The sequence below is a fragment of the Canis aureus genome, chromosome 6, assembly GCF_053574225.1.
Source record: "Canis aureus isolate CA01 chromosome 6, VMU_Caureus_v.1.0, whole genome shotgun sequence".
NCBI lineage: Eukaryota > Metazoa > Chordata > Mammalia > Carnivora > Canidae > Canis > Canis aureus.
In genome coordinates, this window is record NC_135616.1 from 52,642,262 (window position 1) to 52,667,319 (window position 25,058).

General features: G+C 38.7%; 2 long non-coding RNA genes across 5 annotated transcripts in view; one reads left to right on the plus strand and one right to left on the minus strand.

Annotated features, from left to right (window-relative positions):
• Positions 1–8,966: 8,966 nt before the first annotated feature.
• The window catches only part of LOC144316119 (uncharacterized), a 54,038-nt gene continuing 37,946 nt past the window's right edge, over positions 8,967–25,058 (minus strand). For all 4 annotated transcript variants that reach the window (XR_013381943.1, XR_013381942.1, XR_013381945.1 and 1 more), the window contains one exon: positions 8,967–9,260. This is a non-coding gene — a long non-coding RNA (uncharacterized LOC144316119). The remainder of the gene's footprint in view (positions 9,261–25,058) is intronic.
• On the plus strand, positions 10,685–21,096 carry LOC144315203 (uncharacterized). The gene is made up of 3 exons (XR_013380962.1): positions 10,685–10,844; positions 14,623–14,817; positions 20,749–21,096. It is a non-coding gene; the product is annotated as an uncharacterized LOC144315203 (long non-coding RNA).

Below are 25,058 nucleotides of genomic sequence, written 5' to 3' on the forward strand. Positions count from 1 at the left end.
TATTTGGTAAATCTGGTGGCTCTATGTCTAGTTCTGCCACTTACCAGAATCTTCACCTGTGATAGGAATTTTACTTTGAGAGGATTATACGAAATATATTCGAAATGCTTAGCATAGTGTCGGGCACTATGTGCCAATACTTAGTGCTCAAAAATATTTATTTGCATTATTAATATATCTAATAATAAAAACTACTGTTTATTGCAATAAGGTTCTATTACTTCTAATAATAAGAGCTACTACTTATTGTGTGTCCCACCATATACAAGGTATTACTCTAAGCCGTTCACATGTATTATTCTATTCGTTTCTTCCAATGACCTCGTAAAAGGTATTACATGATCTCTACTCTATAGGTGAGACACAAAGAATATGGATCACCATTCAATAGTGGTGGAGACAGGATCGGATCCAGCTGACCCCAGGACCTGTTTTCTTAGCCTCTGCACAATCTCTGCACATTGCAAATGAGGCTGGGCCTCTTTACGAATGAATGCTCTTTCATATTTAACAGGACTGCTTTCCCTTAGCCCCTCTGTAACCCTGGGGAATTGATTCAGCTGCCCACCTGGTAACTCAAGCATCCATTTTGCATCCAGAGCTGATTTTATAGAAATCTAAATACAGTTTACTAGATTTACATGTTAACACTAAAAGGAAAAAGTTCCCTGCTTGCCTTTTAGTTGGGGCAACCCTTTGGTTTTATGGGCTTGTTTGAGTAAGTAATTATTCTGGTAATGCCAAGGCCTCCTTTATGGAGTCATAAATGCATCCTGGACAACTCAGAATAACTAGCAAGCCCTTTCCTTTGAGCCTAGCAGGCAAACACAGTTTAGCTAGATGTGAGTTGGCTTGCCTGCCCCTGCAGGTTTCTCTTTTTCTCTGGAAACCTCCTATGAAACCAAGTGAAGGGGGGAAAGAGGATCAGATAATTGGGATCTTTAAGATGGTTATTATGAAAAATGTTCTGGAACCAATTCAAATACCAATCAGAAACCACATTGTTCAACTAAATCACTTTCAGATGCCACATAAGATACAAAATACAATGATTTCCAGTTTAAAAATATAATGTTCCTTTTAAAAAAACACAGTATTTTATTTTATTATTTAAAAAAAAAAAAGAAAAAAACCTTGCCTTGGCTGGAATTCAGGCCCGTCACAGATGATGTACAGACAGGCTTTTGTGCAGTTCCCTTCGGATCCAGGGCCTATAGACCTCACTGTAATGTATTTAAAAGTTCCTTAAAATGGATGTGACGGCTGTTTTCTTTGTGTATTACAGAAATATACAGAGTTCAGAGGCTCCGTGGCTACACTTCAGGCATGTATGTCATTAAAGGAATGAAAAAAAGATGATGGCCAAATGCTGTATTAAAATCCCATTAGAAACGCTGGGAGGAATTTATGGCTTCAGTCTCTTTTATCTGACAGGCATCAGTTTGGTGAAACAGTTTTCCTTCTTGTCATTTTCTCCTTCCTTTGCTTCTTTCCTTCCTTTTTCCCTTTCTTCCTTCTCTCCTTCCTTCTTTCCTTCCTCCCTTCATTCTTTTCTTCCTCCCTTCCTTCCTTTCATCCATCCTTCCTTCCTCTCATCTCTCTCTCTCTCTCTCTCTCTCTCTCTCTCTCTCCTTTCTCTCCCTCCCCTCCAGGAACCTCCCTTCCTTTCCTTTCCTCCTCCACTTCCCTCCTCTCCCTTGCTTTTTAAAAAATCTCTCCCATTTCCTTACTTGGTCACAGAATATCTGCATGTCATCTTTACCACTGCAAAGGCAAATATTATCAGGTTTCTGTCAATGTTTGCTCTTCTACACTTTGTCTTGTGTCAGGCAGCCTTGGGGAAGACCATTCATAGATAGACTTTTCCATCTAAGCATTCGTTAAATCCACTGTTGTTTATCTGAGCCGTCATCACTGTGATGAGGAGCAAGGGGGTTAACGCACCGTGTGACCTTAGGAATGATTTCTGTTCCAGCAGCTCCCTTATGATCCATCAGACTCCAAGCATGAATTTTAATGGACTTAGAACCACTTCTCCAGCCTGTAGGCCAGAGGTCACTGGCTTTCAGAGCGAATCTTCCACAAACTGACATGGAACCTGAAGAATTTGTTTGTTCTGTCAAGAGAAGTGTGAATTTTTGTTCCTGTTCAGAGCTGCAGGCCATGCTGTCCCCTCTGTGGAGCAGGAGGGAAATACCAAACCATTATGTCACTGAGTATAAAGTTACTTATGGATTAACATGGAAAATTCAGCCCACAAAGAGCTGCTATAAGGCTTGACAGCAGGAGCAGTGGGAGCACGGACGTCTGGTTCTGGTCCAGCTTTGCTATGCACAAACCTTGTGGCCGTGGGCGAGTTGCTTCCTCTCTTCTATGTTCAGTTGACTTATCTATGAAAAGAGAGTTGGCTCTGAAATTCTCTGATTCCGTGAAAGCAACCCAACGATCAGAGAGGGAGAGAGAATTATTGCTATGAGATATTGTAACCACAGCTAGACAAGAACTCCTCCCTTTTTTTCTGAAGACTTTAGTTGTGAGAGAAAGATAAATAATTCCATACTTCAGGGAGCTCAGAGTCACCAGTAGCATATTAGTACACTTATCTTATGTCATGTTATCCCTGACTATAAGCCTAAAAGTCGCCTGAGAACAAGGATGGTGCCATTCATTTCTGTATCCTCTCCTCTGTGCCAGTTTGTTGAGTGTGTGAGTAAAGGTGCAAAAGTTAGTGAGTATGCATGATGAGGAAAGTGGAGGAGGAGAAATCCAAAAGAGAGGCAGAAAACTGAAAGCACACTGGCAGCAAAATTAAGGCAGAAAAACATCTGAGGAAGAACAAGGGGCCACCAGTGTTAAATATCACAAGTAGGCAATAAGGTCAAATAAGAGGCCCTTCACCTGGGAGACACTGATAGTCACTTTTATGTAAAGAAGTTAAAGCTTTTCAGTTGCCTGTGATGTCTACAAAAGAGGAGACTGTACTATCACTGAAAGTTGAATAAACTTAATTTTGAAGAAGTTTATCTTTTACTAAATGATTACTAATAGATAAGATTCAAATCTATGCTTAGCTCTTTTAGTTCCCATGCCCTCTAGTCTATTCTGTACATATTACCTCTTAATAATATGGAGCAGACTAGTTAGTGGAAAAGGACAGAATGGTCTAGAGCTGGGCCAGTGTACTTTGAGGATTGATGGACATACCTCCATAGGCTTGCTTCTCATTATCAAATGAAAAGAAGAATTTGAACAACAAAATAGTAAAGAATTATTTACAAAATTAGCAGAAGATTAGCAGCAGTAGTAGGTAAGAAATGGCAAGTGTAGACATTTGATGATTATTATGTCCCCATGACTCTTAGCAGAGTAATTCTGGATCTACAAGAAATACTGGCTCTGTTTAAGGGGACTTAATACTAACTTCAGTTACAGACCCAGCCCCAAAATGGAGAAAGTGCTTGTAGTTGGGATCATTTGGATCATCTAATGTCAGTTTTAAAGAATCACAAGATGCATTCTAAGAAGAAAAATTGGCAATGAGTAGGGAAATCATGAGCTAGAGAGAGTATGGATTTCTTGTAGGAAAAACTGTACCAAGAAGATTAGATTACTTCTTGGGAGAATAAATTTATATTAGTGTGAGAGAGGGAAAAGCGGTTGTTATTTATTAGCGTTTTTATAGAATGTTTGGTTAGGAAATTGCAAAATTGTATTTTTAATTTATTTTGATAGTTTCAATTGGCATAGATTATGTTCCAAAGGCGGCTTGTAGAAGAATCAAGAAAGAAAAAAGTCAAGGTGTTGGAGCTTGGGAAGCAATATGGTTTACATCTCTTTCATATAAATATTTTTATTGCTTCGCTGGAAGAAAAAGAAAATAGGACATTAATGAAATTGGCACTCAAATCCTTAGTTTGACAGTGTTAGTGAGCAGTAAAAAAATGGTAGGATTAAGAGATAAATTATTTTTTTCCCTTCTCTGGGTCCATGAAAGGTCACAGGAGGAAATTTATTCATTCAAACATTCATTTCTCCATGATTACATTGACCCCCCAATAAATGTAGCAGGACGTGGATAAAAAAGCTATTTTTTTTATTATTTAAGTTTTCCAATTTTTGATTTATTTACCTGTAAACTGAAGATTAAAACAGCTAATTTTGAGGGTTATTGTGGGCATGAAATATGATGATTTATTTAAATAGCACAATACTCAACATATGGTAATGATATTAATAACTAATATTATTGAGGACTTGCTCTGTGCTAGATATTGTTAATTTTTATTTAGAGATTTTATTTATTTATTCATGAGAGACAGAGAGAAAGAGAGAGACAGAGAGTGAAAGAGAAAGAGAGAGAGAGAGAGAGAGAGAGAGGCAGAGAAATAGGCAGAAAGAGAAGCAGGCTCCATGCAGGGAGCCGGATGTGGGATTAGATCCTGGGACTCCAAGATCATGCCCTGGGCTGAAGGCAGGTGCCAAACCGCTGAGCCACCCAGGCATCCCCTCTGTTAAGTTTTTTGTATACATTAATGTACTTGATGGTCACAACTGCTTTATGGTGGATGTAGACATCATAATCCCATTTTATGGATAAAAAGACTCTAGTTTCAAGAGTGTGAGTAATTTACCCGAGTTTATAAGTAGTGTAGCTGGGACTCAAACCCAGAGAGTCTGACTCCATTGCTCATCCCTGGTGGCTATTATGGTTATTACTACAACTACTATTCTCAGCTGAATTACATAAATAAGAATTTAAATTTAGACTTGAAGTTCTTGATTAGAGGGATTATATTTAAAAAATGGAACAAAAAGTTTTAAAGCATAAAAATCCTTGGAGAATTTTAGAAGTAGTCTGTCAGCTGAAGTCCTACTAACCAATGCAGACTTAGATCAACTTGGTTTAAGATTCCAATTTGATGCCTAGACAGGTTCAAAAATACCTATGTGGTTTCTTTGAATTCCTAATGGCTTCCTTTGTCTTGGTTTTCCCTACCTTGTTTTCCATTCATCTTATGTCATCCAAACACAAAATCTGCTTTCCCCAATTATGTCATTAGTTTAGGGATTTTACTGAAGATCTGAGAGGTTATGGGAGAAGTCACATCACACACAGTATCACTAACTTCCTTGCTTCACCTCCAGCCCTCCTCATTTTACACAACAGTAAACATGCTTGGCAAGCTTGCCAGTTCTAACCATTTAGTAAATGGTGGAGCCATGACACCACACAAAATTCTAAGCAAGCCAGTGCAAGTAATGAATGAAACCTCTTTATTTATTGAGCTATTCCTCTTAAGCCCTGCATTTTATCTCCACTAATAAAGGAAAAATAAGATAAGAATCTTCCAAGCTAATGTAAACTGATCCTCCAAGTAAATTTCTCTTAGAATTGCAAAAGGCCAAAACTAAAAACAGTAAGATTATACTAAAAGTTAGAAGCGTTTCTAAAACATTGATTTGTGTTGATTACTGAAAAAAGATTGACTCCTGGTTGGGTTGGGCTAACAGGAACCCTGGTAGGAGATTGGAAAGGGGGTCCCTCTCTTCTGGGTCATCCACAGCTGGCAACGTTGCCCAACCAAAGGTCATTGCTCTTCTCGAGGCAGCTTCTATATGCAACTTCCTCCTTCCTGTTCTAGTATCTGGGTCCTTCCTTCATTCTTTGAGGCCCAGAGGTAGAAACAGTTCTGTCCTAACTACACTGCAAATACAATTGTACCACATTTCGTCTGTACTGTGTATTATGAGTTGAACTGTGTCCTCTCAAAACACAATGCGGTTCTAACATTCAGTGTCTATAACTATGATCTTATTTGAAGACATGATCTTTGTAGATGATCAAGTTACCATAAAGTTGTTAGGATGGGCCCTAATCCAGTATCACTGTGTTTTTAGGGAAAAAAAGGAGGAACTTAGACACTGAGACATACACACAAGAAGAATGCCATGTAAAAGTGAAGGTGGAGATTGAAGGTGATGCATCTACAAGTCAAGGGATGTCAAAGAGTACCAGAAACCATCAGAAGCAAGGAGAGAAGGCAGGAACAAATTCTCCTTCACAGGCCTCCAAAGGAACCAACCCTGCTGAAATCTTGATCTTAGACATTTGGCCTTCTGAACTGTGAGGCAATAAATTTTTTCTGTTTAAGCCACCTAGTCTGTTGTACAGCAGCCCTAGGAAATTAATATCCCATGTAAAAAGTCCCTTACTTAACATTCCTAGAGTTTTCTTAGCTTGAATATGTCCACTGGTACCTATTAGGAATCTGACTGGTCTAAATGCCACTGTAAAAGGAAATAAGTTATTGGGATAATGTCCAGCTAACAGAAGAATTTGACAAGGTATACCTAGTTAAAATCGAGTTGTGAGTTCTGTTTGAAAATCTCTCATGTAAGATAGATCCAGGCCTCAGATTAGAAACCAGCATTTATGTGACATGCTTGTAGAGCACAAGTAATTTCTCTGTTCCTTTTCAGCAAGGCTCTAATAAAGTTTCATCTCCAAATATTTATAAGCTTTTGAGGACACTTAGTGGGAGTGGAAAATCTGTGACATGCTCAGAAGAAAAATAAAACAGGGTAAGGAGATAAAGAAGAATGTAGTAGAGGCTCTCAGAGAAAGTGAAATATCTAAAAACAGTAAAGGAGGAAGCCATGTGGAATCTGGCAGAGAGCGTCCCAGGCAGTGGGAACAGTTAATTCAAAGACTTTGAGACTGGAGTGTGCAAGGTGTATTTCAAACATAGGGCAAAAGCCAGCACAGCTGGAACTGATTGAGGCAGAAACAGGTAAAAGATGACATCAGAAAAATAACCACAGTTGTATTTTCTATCCAATTAGGAAATTTTTGCTTTTTTTCTACTGGATTGTTATGAGCACTTAAAGTTTGAAATGAGTGTTTGCAAACTGACTAATAGGATATTTCTCACATATAAGGAGTACCGAAGGTACCAATGTGGGCCAAGAGCCACAAACTGTTTTCACATTATTTTCCAGATTCCCCTTCCAAAGTGCAATAGTTCTAGCGAACATTCATATTATTCAAAAAAGACTAAGAAATATTTTATTTTTAATTACAACCTAATTTCCAATCAGGTGAATTTTCTTGGCTCTGTTAGAGGTGATTTTTTCCCCCTGCAAATTACTTTCCAACCTCTCTTGTTTATTCCATTTTGATTTGTGTGGCCATTCATCCTTTCCCTAAGCTTCCATTATTTCTCTGGATCCATGTTTTGGTTTGGGCAGTCCTAACCACTGTAACATAAAGAACTCTTAGAGATTTTTAAGGAAGTTTTTCACTTATAAAAAGTAATAAAAGTATTAATTTCCTTTTCAGATTATTTAAATGGATCATAAAACAGCCTCATTTACTGAGCTTACCTTTCCTTGTGTCTTGAATAATCAAGAGAAGGTGTATGGTCTGGGGCACTAAAGCAGTTATGCACACTGGTGGTCTGAAAGCTTTAATGTCTCTTCCTGGAGTGATTAACTTAAAGCAGGGCAAGACTGGCCCAACATTATTATTTCATTTTAAGTGCATCTGGAAATCCAGAGAGTGAGCCCTTGTTTAACTGTGTTGAAGAAAAAAAATGCATGTTAATAATTCTTACCTATTCTTAGAGCAATCGCTTCTCATATGTAGGAGGCAAAGCTCATGATGTCACTTGGAACAGAGACAAGAGGTGACAGGATCACTTATGTCTATTGATGAGGCATGGATTCAGGGCAGAGCAAGTCAGATTTAATGAAGTGTGAAGATTCTACAATTTAGGGACTTAAACAGAAACTGAAGAGGTTAGAAAGAGAGAAGAGATTCCCAAAAATAACTTTAAAAAATTTGATTGACACTACAAATGTCACAAAATCCAGAAAAATAACATAATATTTTTTAATTGACTGCCTGACATATCAGTATGTTGTCTTCCTCTATTTTTGACTGCATACTCTTTGATTACCTTTTCACATTAAAACAATTTTGTATATTTTCTCTAGAGATATTATAAAGGTATCTCAGTTTGTCCTTTAGCACAATTGATTGAAATTTGTTTTTACTATTTTTGGGTTAGATGAATATAAACGTGATTTCATATGCAGACATGCTGTTTTTACTACCGCTTCCAGTTTGTGCTCTACAGACAAGAATTATGATGATTCCAGTATTCTGTTTCTCACAGTTCCCATCAAAATGGAAATGATAATGTGCAATATGTTACAACTGTACATGCTACATTATATTTCTGTCAGGGAAGAAGGTGTGTCTTGATGAGGCATCTATGAAAAGCAAATCATGGATGAGAAACTGAAAGTTTACACTACTGAGGACTAGCAGAATATTCTGCAGATTGGCTTCTGGCTTCACAGGTTTTGCACTTCCATCTCTGCCATTTCTTATGTACTCCCAACACTGGAGCCATAGGACATGTTCCCATTTTAATATGTCCCCTGGCCCTGTACCTTTGTGCAGTGATAGTGGCCAGAAAGCACAGGTGGCCACAGGCGTTGGTCTGGATAATATTTCTACATCAGCATAGCTAGCAATCGCTTTGTACACATGGAAATGACAGCAAACCTTGCAATTATGGAATGTATGGAAATGTATGGACAGGAAAGTGAGCATGTAGAGAGACAGTGGTCTTGACTGATTGAGGCTAAAATATCTTACTTTTGAAAATTTACAAAAACATATGTGGCCTCTCAGGGCCTTGGATAGAGTCCATGTAGCTGAAGAGCCACCTAGAAGCTTAAGTGTCATTAACTTCCGTGTAAATCATCCTCTGGGGTGAAATCTAAGAATAGGGTTTTACTCTCTCCCCTTATCTTTACAAGAGCACTAGAAAGAGCTAAGTCTGCTCAAAACTAGTTCTTCACTGAAATTTAGTTGGTAACCCTTCCAATTAGCTAATGCAATCAGACATGATCCATAACAGTTCTGGTGGTTTATTCAGAAAACTCAATAGATGGTAATCCCAATGTGATTTTTTAGGGGGTATTGAATGACTGAGTTAAAATAATGACAAGGCAGGTGAAATGAATTTGCTTTATATCTCTCCAACGAAGGATAGAATTGCTTTCCATTGAGACTGGATAATATGCTCTCACAGTTTTATTTTTTTATTTTTTTATTTTTTTCTCACAGTTTTAATTTTGATTTTTCCCACTGTTCCCCAGATTCCATCATTTTTTTCTTTGCATCCTTTTCTTCTTAGATTCTTTTCTTTCATCTTCATTGGTCTCTATGTTCTCTCGAGTACCGAGACCTGGGGAGATTAAAGTTTTAGTCAGTCCAGGCTGCTGTAACAAAATACCATAGGCTGAGTGACTTAAACAACAAACATTTATTTCTCACAGATCTGGAGGGTGGAAGTCCAAGATCAGGGTGCCAACATGGTTGGGTTCTGGTGAGAGTTTTCTTCCTGGTATGTGAATGGTTGGTTGCCTTCTTGCTGTATCCTTGCATAGGGAGCAGAGAGAGAGAGAGGGAAGGAAGGAGAGAGAGAGAGAGAGAGAGAGAGACAGCATCTTTCTTGTCTCTCTTCTAAGGGCACTAATCTCATGGTGAGGCTCCAACCTCCTGACCGAGTTACTTTCCAAAGGCCCTCCTCCACATGACAGCACACTGGGAATTAAAGCTTCAGCATACGAATTTTAGGAGACTCAACCATAGTCTGTTTGCTATGGACTTTAATCCATAGCAAACAGAGTGCAGGGAACAAAGCATCCCCAACACCAACACTCACACCTACCTTGAGGTAATAATACACATCCTATCAGTTCCTGGATCTTTTTTTGTTTTGTTTTGTTTTTTTGTTGTTTTTTTTAGATTCTATTTGCTTATTCATGAGACACACACACACACACACAGAGAGAGAGAGAGAGAGAGAGAGAGAGACAAGCAGAAGGAGAAGCAGGCTCTATGTGGGGAGCCTGATGTAGGATTCGATCCCAGGACCCTGGGATCATGATCTGAACCAAAGGCAGATGCTCAACCACTGAGCCACCCAGGCACCCCAGCTCCTGGATCTTTGTACTGTCATGGTATGGTCTTATTTTCTTCCTTCCCTGAGTCTCCTTTCAAATACTTTCTATATATTTTCCTTTCTCATTCAAATCTCTCTGTGATGCACATTTTAAACCGATTTCATTTAGATAAGATGTTAGTGCCCTGCTGCTATATGTAGTATTTTGTTGGCTGCTGGCATTTGGTTGGACATACAGTAAACACAAGGTTAATCCAGTCACTTGGACATACTGGGAGGTCTTGACATAGATTATCCAGCCAAAATCTGTTTGTATTTTCTTGTCATTTTATAAAGTAAACTCAACTTAGACCAGAAGGGAAATAGTCTACCTTGATTTTTTTTCTTTTTTTTTCTCCTCCAGATGGGAAGAGAAAGGACAAGACATATTTCCTGTAAGAACAAAAAATGCCACCAAGTGCTTACCCTCCCTGTCTGACTTCTATTAGTTAGGAATGCAAATTTCACAAGGCAGAGCATATTCTCCTTATCAGGGACCTTTTTTGTTTCTTTTATGCTTCTTAAGATAATTTTCACTATGGTTCCCCTTTGCACATTTTAAAGTTTAAAACTAAAATGTTTCTGGCACATTTAAATTGAATTTTAAGGTAAAACTGTTACTCTACTTTTTAAATATATCTATAGCAATAATATGTACACTATCATCTATTTTTCAAGGAATACAAATCTCTTTAATAATTAGATATTTTTATCATTCTCTTTTCTCTTTAAACTGAGCAGGGAGCTGTATGTGAGCCTTGATCCCAGGAACCTGAGATCATGACCTGAGCTGAAGGTAGACACTTAGCTGACTGAGCCACCCAGGTATCCCTCTACAGTTATTTTTCATATGTAAATGATCAAAACTAATATACATAAGTTATCATTTTTGTAATTAGTGTGTATAAAAATAGTATTGGAAAAAATGAAAATTGCATTTCTTAGTGTGATGGGTGGTGGAAGTTTATGGTGTTTTGATCAATGAGGTGACACAAATATTTAAAATTGTTTCTTTGACACTGCAGAGATTATTATACCTGGGAACAATGCATGGCACTGATAGGGGTGGGAGACAGCTATACCTTTCTTTTGCCAAGTGGGAGATAGTCTATGGACAAAGGGAAGTCAGAAAGAGAAGGCCTATGAAGATCTCTTTGAAGACACCTATATAGGCAGATTGCTTTTAGGGAAGAGTAGATATGGAAGTTGAGTATCTGGAAATTGGTTTCCTTAAAACTGTGTTTGTAAAGAGTGAGTATAGCTATTTGAAAAAGCTGATTTATATAGTTCTTAAAGTAGTTCATGGTTCTTCTCCCCCCAGAGTAGTAAGAGATGGTGCATTAGGAAGCAATAGAACAATTATAGACATCTCTTTGGAGTGGGGGGGGAAGCACCACTTGTTTTTAGATAAAAACTAAAAGAGCTTGTTTTTAGATAAATTTTAATCTTTAGGAATTTTGATCCAATTATATTTTGATTATAATAAAAACTTCATTTGCTTTGATTTCTGTTGCCAAACATTCTCTGATTTTTGAAAAGTAAACACCTTTTAAATTGCTCTAAGTTTGGTGAGCTAACTGAAGCTATTAATCTCAGCCCCAGTAACTGCTCCTCATTTATGCTCATGCAGGAGGTCCCGCCAATTATGAAATATCACAGACTATCACTTACAAATGAGAGAAGAAAATATACAGGGACCTCCCAAACAAAATGTACTAGGTTAATTTATATTGATATTATATAGTGATATTTATCACTGGCTTAAGAATATTCCTTGAGAGGGCACATGAGGTGATAAGCACTGGGTGTCATACACAACTGATGAATTACTGAACACTACATCCGAAACTGATGTAGCCAAATGTACTATATTTGGCTAGTTGAATTTAAATAAAAAATAAAACAAAATAATTTAATGGAAACTTTATTATCCAGGAGAAAAAAAAAATGTTCCTTGAAATCAGTTTATGACTTACTTCAAAAGTCTTTAGTAGAAGAAAAGTCTCAATAATTCCAAATTATCTTTTTTTTAAAGATTTTATTTATTTATTCATGAGAGACAGAGGGAGAGAGAGAGAGAGAGAGAGAGAGAGGCAGAGACATAGGCAGAGAGAAAAGCAGGCTCCATGCAGGGAGCCCGATGTGGGAATGATCCTGGGACTCCAGGATCATGTCCTGGGCCGAAGGCAGGCGCCAAACTGCTGAGCCACCCAGGTGTCTCTCAAATTATCTCAATTTGTATCTCAATCTATTTCTTCATTTCCTAAATTTATAATTATATATTTATATTTTAGTAATCTATTAATAAATAAATAAAATTAATTTATTAATTTATTTTTATTTAATTTTATTAATTTCATATTTAAGAAGTAAAATACTTGAAAAGTCAGTTTTATGTACCTCATCATTGTATATAAAACTGGTAAGCGGGATCCCTGGGTGGCGCAGCGGTTTGGCGCCTGCCTTTGGCCCGGGGCGCGATCCTGGAGACCAGGGATCGAATCCCACATCGGGCTCCCGGTGCATGGAGCCTGCTTCTCCCTCTGCCTATGTCTCTGCCTCTCTCTCTCTCTGTGACTATCATAAATAAATAAATAAAAATTAAAAAAAAAACTGGTAAGCATAAACTTACTAACTGATATAAAATACAGAATAGCACGCATAGTTTTATTTAAGCCCTTTAATATTAAATCAAAAGGGAGTCTACATCAAAGTAAATTATAAATTTAAAATAAAGTTAAATTGACAATTTATTATACATTATTCAATTTATTTTCAATTTATATTTATTCCATTTATATTTATTTTAGCAAATAAACCCTGCTTTCAAAACAAAGGAATCTGATTTTTTTCTCTATAATTCAGAAAAGTGAAAACCAGTGAGGTCCTACTATAAACGAACTATTTGTTTTCAGTTATCTGGCATGACATATTACGTATTTTTAACTCAATTTTTAGCTCTTCCTTGAAGCCCTGTACCAAAAGTTCAGATATATTGGGGAAAACATTGTCCTTGGAGCACTTGGCAATCAGAACTCCAGTCCAGATGTGGTGTGTGGTGTCCCACCTGGGTTTTAGTTGAATGGGGAAACATCTTCCATCCATAGGTCAAGCAGCAGACCTGCCTAAGCAAAGCTGGTGATGTCAGAGCCCAGCCCAAAGCCTGGAAGTGTTGTGGGGGAAGGAACAAAGGAGGGAATAGGAGAGGGAAATACAGAAAGAAGGGTAGTAGGAGGGAAAAAAAAGAGATGATGAGAGAAAGAAAAAAGCCAGTAGTGTGCTAGGAAAGGACAGGGCGGCACCACTCCCCCTTCTCTGTGATAGTGCCATCGTTACCTAGGTCTATTTAGGGAACTTTCCAAAACACAGAGAAGCTTTGTGGGTCTGGCTCTCAGAACTTATGCAACCAATTGTTATGGGAACAGCCTGGAAATTTCACAAGAAAGCAGAGTTCTCAAGAGGTTGACAGTTTGACCAAAGGATCAAAGGTTTGGTGCAGTGGGGCTAATTTTCAGAAAGCCTTCTCAACTGTGAAGATTTTCCTTCTTGTTATGGCAGTTAAGACATGTGAAAATAGTAATTCGAGGCACTTATAAGCAGCTTTCTTCTTTGTTCACAATGTTCTATGAATGTCAGTCCTCTTCGAACCCATGAAAACAAAGTAGGCGGTCAGGATGATTACCCCCCGACCACTGATAAAAGGAAAGGGAAGTACAGAAATATGCAGTGATTTGTTTGGCTTGCCAGAAAGGGAAAGTCACATGGTTGTATTACAAGTATTATTGCCTTCTGATCGACAAAGTACATAAGCAGCATTGCTGTGTGGGGGAGGAAGGAGGAACTGCATGATTAAGAGTGAGATGAGCAATAGTCAGATGGGTGGGGAATGAAATCCTAACAGTTATTTGAGATTCTGAGGGCTCCAAATATATTTATCAGACCAATAAGATCTAAAAGCCATATAACAAGATTAGGGAAGTCTATAATAAACAGAAACTAACATAGTCTGTTGCTACTGAAAATGCATGTGATGGGGTACCTGGGTGGCTCAGTGGCTGAGCATCTGCCATCGGCCCAGGGCATGATCCCAGGGTCCTGGGATGGAGTCCCGCATCAGGTTCCCTGTAGGGAGCCTGCTTCTCCCTCTGCCTATGTCTCTGTCTCCCTTTCTTTGTTTCTAATGAATTTTTAAAAAATGTATGTGATAACTAATAACAGCTCTCTTAACCTTTTTTTTTTTGTTTCATTAACAGGATATAAGGTAGATAAACCAAGTATTGGCCAGAAATCCCTAATAACCAAAAGATGTCTATTATTTATTTAGAAGCTAAAGAATGGAATAAAAAACCCATTTCCCCCAACATTTTATAAATCAGTTTTGGCTGCTGAGACTAACTCAGAAATAGAGGACCTATGAAAACTTTACCATTGCACCAAGTCATTCTGGTTCGTTGGTCCTGTAGTTTGGATCAGTCTTTACGACCATATTCTGGCATATCAGGTCAGGAAGTCAAGGAATTGGCATGTGTTTTTATTATGCTTAAATTACCTGGATTTAAAATGCATTAAATATCTTCTGATTTCTTTTCTTTGGTTGTACAAGAACGCTTGAATTGGATCTTGTGACTGGAAACATTAACTCTCTGTGTTGATCACCTGGAGACCTGTTTTCAATCCTCTGAAGATCGCCAAGTGAAGGCCTACCCCTTGAAAGTCTTAAAAGTAGAATCTTTCAGGCTGTAAAGATTCAAGAGCCCGGGATGTCCTGCGTGGAGTACTTCTGGCCTCAGCCACCCAGGTCAGTTTCATCTATTGTTTGATTCTGCATACAACAGCCAGACCCCAGTTTCCTCTTGGGACTTGCAGATAAAACCATCTCTTCCCAAATTAATGAAAGTGAAAGAATTAAATTATTGACAAAGAACTCCTTCCGGTGCTACATATCTCCCTTCCATCATAATTTAAGAAGGTTAAACTTGATGCACAAAGCATATCCTGAGGATGACTGGCTATTGTTGAAAGGGCTTAGATACCAAAAGAGCAGAATGGGATAAGCTGGGTTATAGTCATCTAAATGTCTCTCAAAGGAACACTAGCACTAATATCAGTTCCCACTGCAACTAAATTAAGATGGCTTTTCCAGAAGGAGTTAGCATTCAGCCACAGTAAATTTATGATGGAGGCTTCCAAAAGTGACATGTGTTTCTCCTCACTTACTCCACTCATAATTTCAATTAGGAACACACTGATTAACCCCAGAACACAGTTTCTGGGAGAATCTTACTTCTATTATCCTAATTTCATGAACTCAGAGAAAAATGGAGTAGCTTATGATTTATTATGGCAAATTATGCAAAGCTAAACCTCTGACAGGCTGTATCTATAAAAAGATATGACTGGCCATTATTTATTTTTTTTTGGAAGGCTGAGGGAGCTCTGAATTCAGAGGCTAAATGAACTAACTGCCCCAGGACTGCCTTATAGATACAGTTCATTCAAGTAGGAGAAAATGCTAAATATCAGGTTGAATTTTGTCAGCATGGTAAGACATTTATCTTAAAAGCATTTAAGAGGAAAATGTAGCCACAATTCATTAGAGTTTATACATAAGAGGGTGATGAAATGCAACAGTATTGCAAAGCCAGGTAAAATAGAATGAATGAACAAATTCCTTGCAGGTAAGTTCTGTAACAGTATTTGTCTATCTTGAACTATTCACCTTTACCCCATCTCTGCCAGCACTGCTCTGGCCAAGCCACCTTGCCGAAATCTTCACTTCCCCTGAGGCACCTTGTATAACCGCTTTTTCATAGCTACCACGGTGATTTAAAAAAATGAGGTGGTGTTATCCCTGCTTATTTAAAACCTGTCAAAATTCTCATTACACATTGAAAAAAATTCAGATTCTTTCAAACCAGATTTCTTATCAAGTCTTTCTCCAATCATTATTCTCCAACTTTCTGTACCATAAAACATTTCTGTCTCAGAGCCTTTGCACATCACAGGTCCACTGCCTGATGTTCTCTTTCCCCTACATTTGATCAGACTATCCTCTCCTGATGGCAGTCAGGGTTCAATTCTAGCCATCACAACAAAAGTAGCCTGCAGATATATTTACCATCCCATTTATCTTGTTTCATTTTCTTCACAAGTCTCTCATTACCTGGAATTATCTTCGTTTGCATGTTTAGCGCCTTTCTTCCCTACCAGAGTGGAATCTCAAAGATCAAGAACAGTTTGCTCTGTTCACTGTTGTATTTCCAACATTTTGACATATAGAAAGAAAATGTGCAATCTTCTAAATCAAGATTCCAGATGACTTGGTAGTGGGTAGGCTTGTGATCAAGACAGCACGAAGTTAAGGGTATATGTTGTAGCCAGATAGTATTAGGAATGGTTAAGGAACAGAAGGTAAAATTATGGGCAGTATGACATTGTGGAAAGTACGTGAACTTGGAATCAGACCTGAGCTCAAATTCCAGCCTGCCACTTACTAGCTGTTCGACCTTGGGTGAGATACTTAGAACTTCAGTGAGGCCCTATCTACAAGAAACAGAGAACCAGCATTTACAAATGACTATGTTACAATGTTGTGAAGATTAGATGACATAATGCATGTAAAGTGGCTATGTCTGTGCCTTCTACATATAGGATCTCAATAAGTCCTAAGTTGACAGACATTGTTGGTTACCTGCCTAATAGCTCTATTTTCTTTTTCCTTGGTAACACAGCCCTAATTTTCTTTTCTCTTTAAAGATTTATTTATTTATTTTAGAGAGGAAGAGAGAGAGAGAGAGAGCAAGCACAGGGTGGAGGGGGGAGCGGAGGGAGAGAGAGAATCTCAAGTAGACTCTAGCTAGCCCAACTCAAGACTTGATCCCAGGACCCTGAGATCATGACCTAAGCTGAAACCAAGAGGCAGAGGCCTAACTGAAAGAGCCACCCAGGGACCCCCAGCTCTAATTTTCTTTTGATCGTTAGATTTGTTTTACTTTTATTTCAAAGCCATATAATTGTATTATGTAACTGTCAGTATTGATTTTACATATAAATGTCAGTTACTTTGCCTTTTATAATCTTCAGACCACTTGAGTATCTTTGGAATCAAAGGAAGTATTCTTATTCTTCTTGTTTTTCTGATCACTTTTTCCAAAATTTAAATTTTCTCTGGACATAGCCCTAATTTTATCCAGGGTTGTAATGCCTAGGCCCAGGTGTGAATCATGTTTGATCTAAGATGATCCTAAGTAACTTGTTCTTCTCATTTTCCCAGACTCTTTTGCAATTATAAGTGGTGACCCAATTGTGGGTGATGAAACTAAGAGGAAGTTGGCTCTGTCCATGTGTGTGTGTGGGAGGGGTGGGTGTGTAGGCAAGTAGAGCATTTAAAGGTGATGGTAAGAAGATACATGTTACTGTACCCAAAGTTAGCTGGTTCAGTGTCATCTGGATATTTTCAAAGTGAAAGCAGGGACAGGTTGTCAGTTTCTTTGAAGTCATACTTTAAACATGGGAGAGGTTAGGAATCGAGATTTTAAATTTCATTAATTAAATCTGATACTCAGGATAGCATTCTTTCCAAGACATTGGCTATATTTTATTGTGGAAAACAATAGCTTGTGTATTTATCAGAAGCCAAGTTTAAAAAGAAATCTGCTTTTAATTTTCAATGTTAACCTCATTTTACTTCCTTTTATAAAAACAAAATATATTGTTTATATTTTTGGATATTTGAGTAAAGAACAAACAGCATTCACAAAAAGCTGCATTTTAAAAAACCCTATTGTAGATTTTAAACATTTAAAATGTTTGTAAGAAAAATGACTTAAAATAAAACTGACAAATTAAAAATGTTCTATTATACCATGTGCTGTATAAAATAGACCATGCTATATTATTGGAGGCTAGAATTTTAAAATAGCACTATTACAGTTTTAGGTATTTGATTGTTAATTTAAATAATAATGAGTAATATTTATCTAGTGTTACTATGTGCCAGGTACTGTTCCATGATCTTTGTCTATATTAACTCATTTAGTCTTCTCACTAACTCTGTGGATTTGGTACCATGGTCATCCCCAGACATTGACTAATTTGCTCCAGCAAAGCAAATCTGAACCATAATCAGGCTCTAGATTATGCTCTTTTGCCCACTACACTCAGCTGCCTCCCAAGTAATATTCAGTATATTTCATATGAGAATAATTATATTACTTGTTAACTTGTGCTGAGCCACATTTTTAATACATTTCCTGTTCAGTCCTTTATCTGAGTATGTAAAGATACTGTCCCTTTATCATCCCAAACACTTTGGGATAAATGGATTTGCCACTTTCCCTTACTCTATTCTCCCAGTAAGCTAACAAATTAGGAGGTAGATCACTACTACCCTTGTGCACTCAACCAAATAGAACAAAACTCCTCTGGGTAGCTCAGTCATTTAAGCATCTGCCTTCAGCTCAGGTCATGATCACAGAGTTCTGGGATTGAGCCCACATTGGACTCCCTGCTCTCCTCAGTTGGAAGCCTGCTTCTCCCTCTCCCTCTCTCTGCCACTCCCCCTGCTTGTTCTCTCTTTCTCTCTCTCTCTCCCTGTCAAGTAAAGACATAAAATCTTAAATAAATAAATAAATAAATAAATAGAAAGAACAAAACTCCCTCTGAAGAGAATCTAAAGCCAAAATTCTCACCCATTGTAAGAAGGGATCAGTTGCCCCTTGGGAACAAATTAGAAACCATTGCACTGACCATATTCAGCTTGTAAAACTCTAGTTCAAATTTTGCTATTTCTATCAATTCACAGCCTGGATTTCAGGTGTGTGCATATCCCCATCTCCTGGGGGAACCACACAAGTGTTGTCTTTCCATTTTTCTGTCATTGAGATTCAGAAAATGTGAACAAAGCATGTAAACTACTGACCTGGATTTTATGGATGGAACAGAAGCTCCAGAGAGGGAGGAGGACAAATTGCCCCTATAGTCATCTGCATATGATTAGGCCAACTATGGGTGGAGAAAAGAGGTAAGAGAAAAGCAAGAGCCAGAAGTATTTAATAGAAAAGAGCAGAAACTATAAGAGTAGAATGTACAAGGAACAGAAGACTTGAGAAGAATGAGAGAGTCAGGGGGTCTGGGTCTGGGGGATGGGATGAGTCTTTAAAGAATGTTAGGGAAGAAGTCTGTTCTCCCAGGCTCTCACTTGTAGAAGCTACAGTTTTAAAGGAAGCTGCCCAGAACTGCCTCTCTCCTTGGAGACTCTTTAGGCATCAAGGAAATAAACAATTAAGCGTAACCCTAGCCACATCCTTTTTCTCCTGGCATTTGCATCCTTTCTCCATTCTTCAAATCTTTGATATTACTCCTTAAGTTAATCACTCATTTTCTCTTTGCAGTGTCCTGTCCCTGCATCTGCAGCTCTCACCCCTGTGAAGGGCTGCTGGGTGCTCCTTAAGCAGCTGTCCTGGCCCAGATCATGCTGGAGAGCTGATTTTCCACTTCAGGGACAACCACAAGACAGTTCCTAAAATGGCAGTCCCAGCTTGCTCCCCATGATTTTTCTCTTCCTCTCACTTGCAAGTTTTACTTTTAGTTCCTTGTGTGGAACTGAGCTAATTGGAAGAAGAGGTTACTAGAGCTAGTTTGGGGCAAAGTTCTGGAGGAGATTTTCTGGAATTTCTGCAGCCCCATGATGTAGACTGACAGCTCCCACTGCCTCATCTTCCTTAGCATCCGGCGGATGAGCTCCTGCCCACCACTATTCCTGAGTCTGGTCCCACAAAAGTTTCTAGTCACCTCCCAGTTCATGACTCAAATGCAGAGGGTTCAGCCTTTTGTTAATTGAATACTTTTGGATCACATATTTCTTTTCTTCATCCCCAAATCTTTGTGCCACATATTCCTCTCTGATTATTCCTTCTCATTTCCCTCCTACTGGTTCCTCTTCCTCACCCTTACATTGTGACATCCCTGAGCTTCTGGTTCTGTCATCCTCTACTTTTCCCTCGCCTTCTTCCCTACATGGGTTGAACTGGGTCCCTTCCAAAAAGATTTGTTAAAGTTTGATCCTCTAATATCATAGAATGTGAACTTATTTGCAAATAAGGTCATTGCAGATATAATTAGCTAAGTTAACATAAGGTTGCAGTGAAGTAGGGTTGGCTCTGAGTCCAATATGACTGGTGTTAGCATAAGAAAAGGAAATTTAGATGCTGCATATTTAGGGGAAAGGCAGCCACTGGAAGACAGAGGCAGGGATCCAAGTGATGCTGCCACAAGCCAAGGAGCCACTGGAAACTAGAAGAGGCAAGGGAAGACTCCTCTATAAGAGGCTTCAGAGGGATCATGGCCCTGCCAACACTTTGATTTCAGACTTCTAGCCTCCAGAACTGTGAGACAACACTTTTTGTTGTTTTTAGTCCAGCGTGTGGGTACTTGGTTCCTGTAGCCCTATGAAACTTACTGCACTCCCCTCCCCTCCTCACTGCTCATCACCCCTCCCCTTCTCACCCCTCTCCTCTTCTTCCTTTCCCTTTTCCCTTTTCTTCCTTTTCCCTGGATAACCATAACAGGACTCCCATAACTTCCATCACCACATAAATTCTGACAAATCCTGAACTCCCAAACCAAGTTTATTATTTCTTCTTCATCTGGGTGTCCTGCAGGTATTTGAAAGCTCAACACATTAAAAACAGGACTCAAACTTACTTTTCTTTATATGTTTTTGTTGCAGATTATACTTTCCTAGGAAGACTACCACAGTATGTCTCATTGTGATCTTGTGATGTGACATTATAAATCCTCTCATCCAGAGCTGAGGGTCTCTGTTCCCTTCCTGAACCAGGGTGGACCCTTGTGATTACCTCGACCAGGGAAGCAGAGGAGACCTTATGTAACTTCTATGGCTAGGTCATAAAATGTACTCAAGATCTCTCTTCTTGGAGTGGCTTTATTAGTTTTTGCTGTTCAATAAACTCTCTTTATCCTTTAAGACTGAGAAGACATATCACTGCTTTGAAGAGCTTTCTTGGAACATCCCTTGTCTCTCAGTAGAGTTACTCTTTTCCTCTGCTCTAATAAAAACTTGCAATACCTCTCTTCATTAGAATGGTTTTTTTTTCTAGTTGTTTCTCCCATTAAACTGAGAAACCTTTAGCACTAGGACTATGTGCAAGGTTCATTATTAAATACTGGTGATTCCAAGAACAGTAGGTAAAAGGTAGTTATGCTATTCATTCAATCATCCATTTGTTCACTCATTTGTTTATTCCCTTACCAAATATTGCTTACCAATGTCACTCTATTCTTGAGGGAAGAGTGAGCATGTAGCTTTTCTAACTTGCCTTAGAGAATCTGAAAGCCAAAACCATTGTCTTTTGCCTGGAGAGCTCATAAGATACTTTAGGAACAAAAGTAACAAAAATAAAACACATGCTTATGAAGCCAAACAATGTAATAGCCACTTTACATATATCATTACACTTAACCCTCTCAAAAATATTGCAATGTAGATTTTATTGTTGAGTAAACTGATACTCAGATATTAAATAACTTGCCCAAGATTACAGTTAGTAAATGACATTGCCAGATTTAGGTCTAAGTCTGTTTGGTTCTAAAGTTCATTTTCTTTCCATAGTAGATCATATTTTCTTCTTCACTTAGCATCAGTGGTCATCTCCTTAGTAACTACTGTATCGTTACCATTTCAGGACCACTCAGGTATCCATCCACTGAAAAAGCCAGCTAGAGTGGGACCCTACCAGCCCTGACCACCTTCCCACTTAGCTTTCCAAATCTCCATTCCCCTAGCTTGCTAGTGAGTTGTACTTTATTTCCTTTCCATTCTGTTATTTGGAGGAATTCAGAAGGTGAATTTTCATGAGGCTGCACAGAAAGAAGTTCAATCAGTCAAGCCAAGATGGACTTGAGAAATTCTAATTCGAGACAGTCTTGCATTCAAATGGGGCATGCGGGAGGAAAGTCACAGCCGAGTAAGGGCGGGCTGTGGGTGTGGTGGTGGTATCTGTGTGTGGGTCTTTGTGTCCGCGTAGGAGTGAGGATGTAAGCACATGTTCTGTCTGCTGCAGAAGGCATGTGTGGCTGCAGCGGTTCTGGCTACCACTGAGCGTTTTCATTGTCTGTCTGTCCATGTGTTCGTAGGTACACATGTGGCTTCTTGGTGGGTGTGCCTGTTGTGTCTGTGTATGGGTTTCTCTGCCTGTATGTGGGAGTGCTAAAGGAAGAGCTAACTTCTGAATAGCTTTTCCAGATTTCCATCCAGGGCCCCAAACTCCAAATGACAATGATGTCAGAAGCATAAAAGAAATTTTCTATGGATACCTTAAGAACTAGGAGGCATAGAAGGGCCAGAAAATAGAATTGACAATGTCTTATATCCCCTTTCTTCTTCTCTTGCCAGTCTTAAACGCGTCTACTCCCCATCTCTACCTCAACCCTTCTCTATCCTGGTGAATTATTGTTCACTCTGCCTGGGCATCATCAAATTGAATGTTCTGTGTTCCTTCTAAACAGGAGGAGAGGACAGTGAGGTCTGGAGAAGACTGGCAGGAGAAATGTCTAGACAGAGAGCACAGGAAGCCAATGTCTACCCTGCCATGTTGAATCATCACATCAACTGCATGCCAGGCACTGTGTTCTAACACAGTCACACCCCTTCCTCAATGTTCCCAAATGGCAGACTGACACACTAGAGGAGATTAAGGTAAATTAGCAGTTGGAATTATATCAGAACACGAAACAAATCAATCCATGGAAGCAGCTATGTGAATTGAGGATAAGTTCTACTTGGGCTGTATCAAAGTAAAATTTGCAAAATTTTTGGCTAAAATGAAAAGTTTATGAAAAAATAAAGAGAAAAATCTATGAAAAACCATCTAATGTGAAGCTCCTACCAGTATTCGAATGAGATGTTACCAACCTCCAAATATTTTAACTAATCTCTGCTTTGGCGTAGGACTCTTATACTTTAACATGAAAAACTCTTATTTTTACACTTTCTGACTTTTGGATAGCTAGAGAAGGTACACTTCAGAGAGAGGGAGAGAGAGAGAGAGAGAGAGAGAGAGAGAGAGAAGACAGAAGACAAAAGGCAGAAGAAGGAGGGCTTCAACATTCCTGGGAGATACTGATAGGTTTTTATTTTTCTGTTGAGTGACAGCAATACAATGAAGACAGCAATGAGATGCTTCCTCCTAAATTGGAAATAGGGGAAATAAGGCTTGCCATCTGTGGGAGTAAGTCTGGAGACTATCTGTAAATATGTTCCTGAAGTGTTTGGGAACACACAAAACTCCAGTTAAGGTCACCTGGGTGTAATTTCAAGCAGGCAGTTCTAGAATGTGATTTTAATTTAGTAATTGGAACCCAACTGTGTTGTACTTTCTGTGGAGAAAGAGTTGAATGAACAGAAGACAGTTCAGTCTGGACAAATGGAAAAGGGCCCTACAGCTGGGCAGTCTGGAGATGGGGAACTGGGAGATGCAGATGCTCAGTCACTGCAGGGTGCCATGGGATAGTGATTCTTCACCCACAGCCCCGCCTCTAGCATACAGATGAAACTTTGCTTGAGATCATATGTATTTCCAATTGCTTTTATTCTCTGCTCACTACGTTACATTTTTATTATGAGCTATTCTGTTAATGAGAAGGTGGTATTATGGATGGGGAGATAGCATTATTCTAAACCCTGGAAGAAGAATCTCCTAAGATAAGTGGAGGATGAGGCAGTCAATTGGATTGATAATTTTCAATCTACCATGACTTTGAGTAGTTTGAGACAGGCCTCCCTGGATTGATGGCAATGCACAAACACTAGCAAGTCACATCCAGCACTGGGTCACCTGTGAGGACTATCAGTAGAGATGAAGCTGATTTTCCTCCAGAAAGTAGTTTGTTGCTAACTAGATTGAACATTTAATATTGCTGGGTCATTACTTAGAAATAATACACAGAGAATGGGATAAGGCTTATCAGTAAATGCATACTTCCAATATTTCTTCTTCCTTGATGCTGAAAAGGACTCTAGCTTGGGCTACCTCAGGCTATTTCTTTTCCCATTCTACAGCCATTGTCCTGAATTTGCTTGAATCATTTTTTTTTTTAATTTTGTGATGGAGAACTGAGAGGAAAAAGTGGGCCTGGAGGAGTAAGAAGACAAGTGTGTAAAGGAGATTTGCTGTGGTTTGTGTGAGACGCAGATTGAGGAGAGAAATAAGAAGAAGTCTTGAAGGACTATGTATCAACTTCTTACAGTTTGAGGAAACAAAAGTAAAATAGTTGTTATTCTGAAATTATTTTGGTTGGGTGGAATGGAATATATTTTATTAAGCTCAACATCTGTATGAATCAAAACAACTGAGATATAGCTTTAGGAAGATTCAACAGAAATTCTGTTGCTTATTATAAATGACTTTCCGCGAAAGTTTGATCTTGGATATTTTGATTCATATGCGCAAGGAACCCACTCTCTGCTCTTAAGATGCCACATGTTAGACCAGACTATGCTCTGGTGCTCCAGGCCATATGTCCAGCTATGGATTGGTCATTTTCATTTGGATTTCCCTTCAGCATCTCTGACCCAAGTAAGCTCATCATTTTCAATATTGCTTTTCCTGGCTTGTTTCTTCTCTCAGTGAATGTACTATTTTGTGCCCAGATTTCTAAACCAAACCCATGGAGTCTATCTTGACTCTTCCCTCTCTGATATCAACCTCTCAATTTGTTTATTTTAATTCCTAACTATTTCTAAAATTTCCCCACTCATCTCCATCCCACTGCCATGACTTTGGATCAGACCAACATTAACTTTCACTTGGATGACTGAGATAGTCTCCCAGCTGATTTTCCTGTCTCCAGCCCTTCCCTGACCCAGACCTCTAGATGAAAATCATGCCACTATTCAGTTGTGTTGTTGTTTGGACTCTGCCTTCCCTATATAGTTCTTTTTAAATATTAATCTTGAGGTTTCTTCTTTGCTTTGTGTGTGTATCATACTGATCAAAATCTTAAGTTTTCCCAAGTATT